The sequence below is a fragment of the Meles meles genome, chromosome 18 (assembly GCF_922984935.1).
Source record: "Meles meles chromosome 18, mMelMel3.1 paternal haplotype, whole genome shotgun sequence".
Lineage (NCBI taxonomy): Eukaryota > Metazoa > Chordata > Mammalia > Carnivora > Mustelidae > Meles > Meles meles.
In genome coordinates this window covers 30,333,942-30,342,785 of record NC_060083.1, presented here as the reverse complement: position 1 = coordinate 30,342,785, position 8,844 = coordinate 30,333,942, and the positions used below count along the sequence as shown (strand labels likewise).

The window sequence follows — 8,844 nt, the reverse complement described above, 5'->3', positions numbered from 1 at the left end:
CATTTAAATTTTATTGCATTTGTATATCTCACTGTAATGTTTAAATTCTTATTTTAACACATTCATAACACATTGCAGGTAGTATTTGCTAGTATACTTGGAACTGCACTCCACTCAAACAACTTGATGAAAATTAACATTTGAAGAAGAGTACTGAGGTGATGACAAGATTTGACAGTGACAGACTTATCTGATACATTTTCTTTCTATTGGCAACTAGAATGTAGAAATGGGTATTTTAATTGATTAATTCAAACAGCATTTGCTCAGTACTAAATGTCAAGAATTGTACTAGATGTTGAAGAGGTAGACATTAAAAAAAAAACACAGTCCTCCCACAGTGACATAAGTGGCTAGACAAGTCTCCAAACAAATAATTGTAGTGTACTGGAATAAAAACTATAATTGAAGGTTGTATGAGATGCAATGGAAGCAAGAACAGGAGCATTTAACTTTGTCAGGAAGGAACTGCTTCATTAAATTTGTGGTATTTGAGGTGAATGTTAAGGAATATGTCAAAATTTGCCAGGACACAAGCAGTAAATGGATGGACATTTCAAGATAAAAATAACATTAGGTGGAAAGGCATGGTATTGAACATAATGGCCCTTTGAAGGAAATTTTTTTGTTTGTTTCTGAAAGAGTAGGATGCATATGAGGGAATTGTAAGAATAGGTATGGGCTAGAAAATGAAAGATTTTGTGGGTCTCATCTAGGGATTTATCCATAGTTTATTCTAATGGCCAAAGGAAAGCTATTTAGTTTTAAGCAGCAGAGTTTTGTGACAAGATTTGCATTTTCCAGAAAATTCACATTCTGGGAGCTTATAGTAATATAAGCTCAGTTAGGAGAGTATTACAGTAGAGATGAGAAGATCTTGAACTCCTCAGTAAAATTGGGTTCATGAGATTGGAGGAGATAAATAAATAGGATTAAGTCTGATAATTGTTGCAGTTATACCCTTCTTCTCAAGCCATTTGGTCATACCCTTGGGTAATCCCCTCCCAGGCTAACTCGTGTGGCTTGCTTTGGCCATTGAGATGATAGCAGTTATAATTCAGTGGAGACTTGAAAGATGTTTGCATGTTGTGACTTGCCCTTTTACAGCTGATAACCCTTTGGCCACCATATAATCAAATCAGGCTTTGTCTCCTCTAGGAGGCACTTGGAGAGAGGCACCAAGTGTCCCAACCATCTCAGCCTTCCCAGTTGAGGCCCCAAACATATGTGTGAGGTCATCCTAGACCATCCAGCCCCAACTAAATGGTTCAGACCAGAAGAATCAGCTAGTCAACCCACAGAATCACAGGAAGTAATATTTCCTTTTAAACCTTCAGATTTGGAGCAGTTTGTTTCATAACAAAAGTTAACTGATTTCCTAAGTCACCCAAGTAGATTTGGAGTCAGAAGAAGTCTAAGATGAATCTCTCTTTTGTAACTTGGGTGATGGATAAATCAGTTTTGAAAAGCTATGAATATTAGAACAAGTAAGTTGGTGGTATTACCAAAAATAATGGGAAAAACATACACATATATACATACACATATAAACATATATGTGTATATATGTGAATACATATGTGTGTGTATATGTATGTGTATATATGTAATATTTTTTATAATATCTTTTTTCAAAGGATTTTATTTATTTATTTATTTATTTGACAGACAGAGATCAAAATCAAAAGTAGGCTGAGAGGCAGGCAGAGAGAGAGGAGGAAGCATGCTCCCCTGAGCAGAGAGCCTGATGCGGGGCTCGATCCCAGGACCCTGGGATCATGACCTGAGCCAAAGGCAGAGAGGCTTTAACCCACTGAGCCACCCAAGCGCCCTGTGTGTGTGTGTGTGTGTGTGTGTGTAATTTTTTAAGTAGTTTCTACACCCAGCATGGGACTTGAACTTATAACCCTGAGATCAAGGGTGGCATGTTCCAGCGAAGGAGCCAGCCAGGTACCCTGGAAATATGTATTTTTAAAGACCAGTTTTGGAGGGATAATAAATTCAGTTGTGGAAATAGTTCTTAGGAGTTGAGTTCTTGGGACATACAAGTGAAGATATTCAGTTGGCAGTTTCATATAAAGATCTGGAGATCATAAATTGTGGCTTTGAATGACATTGCCAATTTCTTATTAGTTTTGGGGATTTTTGTAAATTCTTTCATACTTTGTATTTAGTGTTGTCTGTCAAGAGAGACAGCCTCTTCCTTTCCAATCTCTATGTCATTTATTTTTCATTGTGTCGGTTTGAACTGTTGTTCAAACATGTTGAATAGGGACGCCTGGGTGGCTCAGTTGGTTAAGCAGCTGCCTTCGGCTCAGGTCATGATCCCAGCGTCCTGGGATCGAGTCCTGCATGGGGCTCCTTGCTCTGCGGGGAGCCTGCTCCTCCCTGACTCTGCCTGCCACTCTGTCTGCCTGTGGTCCCTCACTCCCTCTCTCTCTGACAAATAAATAAAATCTTTAAAAAAAAAAAAAAAAAAACATGTTGAATAGGAACAGTGAGAGTAGGTGTCCTTGCCTTGTTCCTGTTTTAGGGGAAAAACATTCAGTCTTTTACTATTATGTGTTATCTATAGTTTTTCTTTTGTAAATGTCATTTTTCAGGTTAGGTAAGTTCCTTTCGAAGATTACTAAGTTTTTATCATGAAGAGATCTTAATTCTGTCAAATGCTTTTCCTGCCTTTTTGGAGAAATCATACAGTTTTTCTTCTTTAGTCTATTAATATGGTGAATTATGTCAGTTACCTTTTTTTTAAGATTTTATTTATTTATTTGACAGACAGAGATCACAAGTAGGCAGAGAGGTAGGCAGAGAGAGAGGAGGTGGAAGCAGGCTCCCCACTGAGGAGAGAGCCCAATGCGGGACTTGATCCCAGGACCCTGGGATCAGGGCCTGAGCCTAAGGCAGAGGCTTTAACCCACTGAGCCACCGAGGCGCCCCTTTTTAAAAGTTGAATCAGCCTTGCATTTACAGGATAAAACGCATTGGGTGGTGATATATTATCCTTTTCATATGTTGCATATTATTTACAAATGTTTTGTGGTGGATTTTGCATCTGTGTTTATGGGAGATATTGCTTTTCTTATAATGTACTTATCTGGCTTTGGTAACAGGGTTGTGCTCCTGAATTGGAAATGTTTCCCTTCCTATTTTCAAGAAGATTGTATGGAATTAGTATTATTTCTTTACAATTTGGTAGATTTGCCGGTAAACCTACTTGGAAAAAAGTTTTCTTTATGGACAGGTTTTAAACTACAAATTTAATTTTTTTTAATGGATATAGGATTATTCAGGTTATATATTTCTTCCTGAGTGAGCTTTGGTAGTTTGTTATGGATGAATTGGCCTAAAGGTGTGTGTAATACTCTCTTAAATATCTGTAGTGTCTGCGATGATGTTACCCTCACATTCCTGTTTTTGGTAATTTGTGTCTTTTTTTTTTTCCTAGTATGGCTAGAAGTTTATAGATTTTGTTAGTATTTTCCTATACTTTGTTTTATTTTATTTTATTTTATTTATTTTCGAGAGAGAGAGATGAGAATACCAGGGCGAGAAGAAGGGGGAGAAGGGAGAGGGGCACAAGGGGAGGGAAAAGGAAAGCGAAAGGGAGAGAACTCAGGTAGACTGTGTGCTGAGCATGGAGCCTGACCTCAAAACCCTGAGATCATGACCTGAGCCAAAACTAAGTTCAGTGCTTAACCAGCTGAGCCACTCAGGCACTCCTTTGGTATTTTCAGTAAAATTTGGTTTCTTTTATTTTGGTGTTATTTTTCTCTGTAGTTTCCCTATTTTTAATTTTACTGATTTCTGCTCTTTATTATTTCCCTTCTGTTTGCTTTGGATTTAATTTGCTTTTTTTTATGTGGTTTCTAAAGGTGTAAGTTTGTTTATTTTTAAGTAGGCTTTATGCCCATCGTTGGGCCTGAATTCATGACCCTGAGATTAAAAGTCTCATACTCTGACTGAGCTAGCCATGCACCCCTCTAATGGTGGAAATTTCTTTTTAAAATTTTTTAAAAACATATTTATTTATTTATTTGAGAGAGAGAGAGAATGAGTGAGGAGGAGAGGGAGAGGGAGAAGCAGACTCCCCATTGAGCAGGGATCCTGATAAGGGGCTCAGACCCAGGACCCTGAGATCATGACCTGAGCAGAAGCCAGACAGACACTTAATCAGCTGAGCCACTTAGGTGCCCCTAAAGGTGGAAGTTTAGATCATAGGTTTTTTTTCTAATATAGGCATGTGATTTTATGCATTTCTCTCTGAGCACTGCTTTGGCTGAGTCTCATACATTTCATATGTTGTATTTTTATTTGAATTCAGTTCAGAATATTTTTTAACTTCCCTTATTTGACTTATTTGACCCATGGGTTAATTAGAAGTATGCTAATTTCCAAATATTTATGACTTTTCTAGATATCTTTCTATTATTGGTTTCTCATTTAATTCTGATATATTCAGAGACCATACTTTCTATGATTTCAATTCTTTAAAATTTGTATTATGATCTAGGGGTCCCTGGGTGGCTGCGCTGGTTAAGCTTCTGCCTTTAGTTTAGGCCATGATCCCAGGGTCCTGGGATTAAGACCTGCATCAGACTTCCTGCTAAGCAGGAAGCCTGCATCTCCCTCTCCTCTGCCTCTCCCTGCAGCTCGAGCACAGGCGCTCTCTTTCCCTGTCTCATTCTCTCTTTCAAATAAATAAATCTATTAAAAAATGAAATTGTATTATGACCTAGAATATCATGTCTCTTTTTAAAAGGTATTTTTAGTTTATTTTTTATTTATTTAAGTAATCTCTCTGCCCAATGTGGGATTTGAACTCACAACCCCAAGATCAAGAATCACACACACTCTGCTGATGGAGCTGAGCCAGCTAGGTGCCCCCAGACTATCAAATGTCTTGGTAAGTGCTACAGGTACACTTGAAAAGAATGTATAGTTTGCTGTTGTTGGGTAGAGAGTTCTGCAAATATCTTAGGTCAAGTTGGTTGATAGTGTTATTCAGGTATTCTCAGTCTTTGCTGACTTTCTACTTATTCGAACGATTACTGAGAGAAATAGTGAAGGCTCCAAGTATAATTATGAATTTGTCTATTTATTCATTCAAGTTTTTGTCTCATGTATTTTAAACATCTGTTTTTAGGTCCATACACAATTGCAATTCTAATATCTTCTTGGCAGTTTGATCCTTTTAACATTGTATAATATCCCTCTTTATCTATGGTGATACAGAGCAACTCCCACTTCTTTTGATTAGTGTTTTAATGTTATCTTTTACAATCCTTTTACTCCTAATCTATGGGTTGCTTATTACGTTTCAGTTGAATCTTTAAAAAAAAAAAAACCTCAATCTGAGAATTTTTGCTTTTAATTGGTATGTTTAGATTATTTACATTAGTGTAATAATTGGTTGGACTTAAGTAACCCTTTTATTGATTTCTATTTGTTTCCTCTTTTTTATTTTTCTCTTTAACCTTTTCTGCCCTTTTTTTTTGGATTGTTTGGATATTTTTAGTATTCCATTATTTATTGGCTTTTTTGGTTTTCTCTCTAAGATATAAACACTTTCATTTTCTAATTTTTAACTGGTAAAATACACATAACAAAATTTATCATCTTAACTATTTTTAGCTTTATAGTTCAGCATTACTAAATATATTTACATTGTTGTGCAGCCATTCTTCAGGACTTTTCCATCTTGTGAAACTGAAATCCTATACTTATTAGGCAATCACTCCCCATTCTCTCTCCTCCCAAGCCCTGGAAAATACCATAATACTTTATATTTCTATGAATTTGATTGCTCTAGATAATGCATGTAAATGTATTTATACAGTATTTGTCTTTTTGACCGACACATTTCACTTAGCATAATCTCATATATTGTTGTAGCAAATATTAGAATTTACTTCCTTTTAAAGGCTGAATAATATTCCACTTTGTCTATATACCACATTTTGTTTATACATTCATTTGCTGATGGATGCTTGGTTTCTAACCATCTTTGGTCTGTTGTGAATAATCTGCTATAAATATGGGTATACAGATGTCTCTTTGAGATTCTGCTTTATATTTTGGATAAACACTTAGAAGTGGAATTATTATATCAATTTTTAATTTTTTGAGGAGGTGTTATAGTGTTTTCCTTAGCTACTGCACTATTTTACATTATCCCCAACAGTGCACAAGAGTTCTCATTTCTCTACATCTTTACCATAGCTGTTATCTTTTCCCTCCCTCCCCCTCTTCCTTTCTTCCTTTTTTTGGTAGTAGCTATTCCTGATAGATGTGAGGTAATATATCATTGTGGTTTGTTTTTTTTTTTGGAGGTGTAAGTGAATTTTTATTGGGAAGGGAAGTTGTCAACTTAAACAGCAGCAAATGAAGAATGAATAAGGAAACTTCCTTATACACAAGACCTCCATCATACATGATACAGGAGGCATTTTAATTTGTGACCCCCAGCACAGAAATGCCAAATGCTTTTCCATTCTATCGAATACTTCTGGATTCCTACCAAAAAGGAATACATTAAGAGCATGGAAAAATTGCTTACGGAAAGGAAACCCCTGCAGAGGGAGGGAGGGAATGTAGAAATTAGGAAGTTATGCAGAACACATTGTAAATTGTAATGACTACATTTTCATATCTTCATAGTAATACAAAACACAGTCACTTGCAGAACTGGTTCAGATTACTTCAATACCAGATACATTTTTAGTCCTCTTCAGAAGTGTTGTGAGTTTTCGCGTCTGAGAGACCACCAAGGAGCCAAGCACCGATGCAGTCACATGAGGGTTTATTTGACAAGCTTAAGCTTGGGCCCAAGTATAACCCACACCACGGAGTAGGGACTTGGACTCCTAGCTTAGTTAAGGCAGGGGTATTTATGGGTTCCTGTTACTAAAGCAGGGTGGGAGTCTCTGAAACTAAAGCAGGGTGGGGCTTCCTGAAACCAAAACAGGGTGGGGGTTACTAAAGCATGGTGGGGGCAAGTTCAGCCCTTGGGCACAGGGGTCTGAGATGGCTGCCAGAGCTAAGATGGCTGTACTTTTGCTAGGGCTAAACCTGAGGTGGGATGGCCTTAATTTTCTCAGCCTCCGCAGTGTTTGGAAGTTACTTGTGTTTATATGAAATGAAGCTATTAATACTTTTCTACAGCAGTAACTGCACATCAGGAAGGCCAAGACAAACGCAAAATCAAAGAATGAAGTTTCTCCCAAAGCTGCAGTGTGAAAAGACTATACACAGTTGATTCCATACACATGACTGGGTTCTTTGCTATAGGAAATCCAAACGGAATAAGGAATGGAGATGAGTAAAAAGGTTTCTTGAGGGAAAGAAGGATGACCACCCTGTATGCATTTAGTTTTCTGCCCCTTCTGCCGCATCACATTCTTGTCCTGCACTGTCTGATGTCCATAATGTTAGGTTGTCTCTAAGCAACTGCATGATGAGGGTGCTGTCTTTGTATGAATCTTCATTCAGCATGTCAAGTTCTGTGATGGCCTCATCAAAAGCTGTTTTAGCCGGGGCGCCTGGGTGGCTCAGTGGGTTAAAGCCTCTGCCTTCGGCTCAGGTCATGATCTCAGGGTCCTGGGATCGAGCCCCGCATCGGGCTCTCTGCTCCGCAGGGAGCCTGCTTCCTCCTCTCTCTCTGCCTGCTTCTCTGCCTAGTTGTGATTTCTCTCTGTCAGATAAATAAAATATTAAAAAAAAAAAACTGTTTTAGCCAGTGTGCAGGCAAGCTCTGGGTTATTAAGGATCTCATAGTAAAATACAGAAAAGTTAAGAGCCAGCCCCAGGCGGATTGGGTGCCTGGGCTGCATCTCTTTCTTGCTTATATCGAAAGCCTCTTGGTAAGCTCCTTGGGAATTATCTATCGTTTGCTTTCGATCATCACCACACGCAACTTCAGCAAGGTACTGGAAGTAATCTCCCTTCATTTTCAGATAGAAGACCTTACTCTCTGGATTAGTTGCATTGGCTATTAAATACTTATCCAACAATTCCAGCACTGTGGTGCAGATGAACCTCAGCTTGGACTCCACTTTCTCCCGATAGTCCTAAATCAGCTGCAACTTCTTGTCCGAGGTGTCAGTTTTCTGCTCGATGCTCGAGATGACCCTCCAGGCGGACCTGCGGCCACCGACCATGTTCTTGTAGGCCACCGGAGAGCAGGTTGCACTCCTCGTTGGACAGCTTGGCGCCCTGCTCGGTCATGGTATTCATGCAGGTGGCCATGTCGTCGTAGCGCTCGGCCTGTTCCGCCAGCTTTGCCTTCTGGATCAGCTCTGTCTTCTCCATGGGGACGTGGAGAGGAGAGCGAGGGCGAGCACCCATCTGGATCGGGAGGAGGCGTGCGGACAGCCTTGCCACCAGAGCCTTCCCTGAGGAGTGCAGCGTGGAGGCCGGCTGCTCCAGGGGGCCAGCCTCCCGCCCTGCCCTCAGGCCCAGCCAGGACCAGGAAGGGCCAGGGGCAACGGCAGCTCAGGTGCTCAGCTTCTCGTCTCTGCAGCCGGCTGTGGCCTCATTGTGGTTTTCTTTTATCCAACTTTATTGAGGTATAATTGACCTGTAATCATTATGGTTTGATTTGCATTTCTATAATGATTAGTGATGTTGAGCCTCTTTTCAAGTGCTTGTTGGCCATTTGTATATCTTAGAGATACAGTGTGTTTTTTTGTTTGTTTGTTTTTTAAATTTATTTGACAAAGAGAGAGCAAGCGGGAGCTCAAGTAGGCTGAGAGGCAGGCAGAGGGAGAGGGGGAAGCAGGCTCCCTGCTGAACAGAGAGCCTGATGCGGGACTCGATCCCAGGACCCTGAGATCATGATCTGAA

The 8,844-nt window shown here is 39.5% G+C and overlaps 1 pseudogene; it reads right to left on the bottom strand.

The window, feature by feature from the left end:
• Window positions 1-7,054: 7,054 nt before the first annotated feature.
• LOC123929599 lies at window positions 7,055-8,555 on the bottom strand (annotated as a pseudogene).
• Window positions 8,556-8,844: the final 289 nt, after the last annotated feature.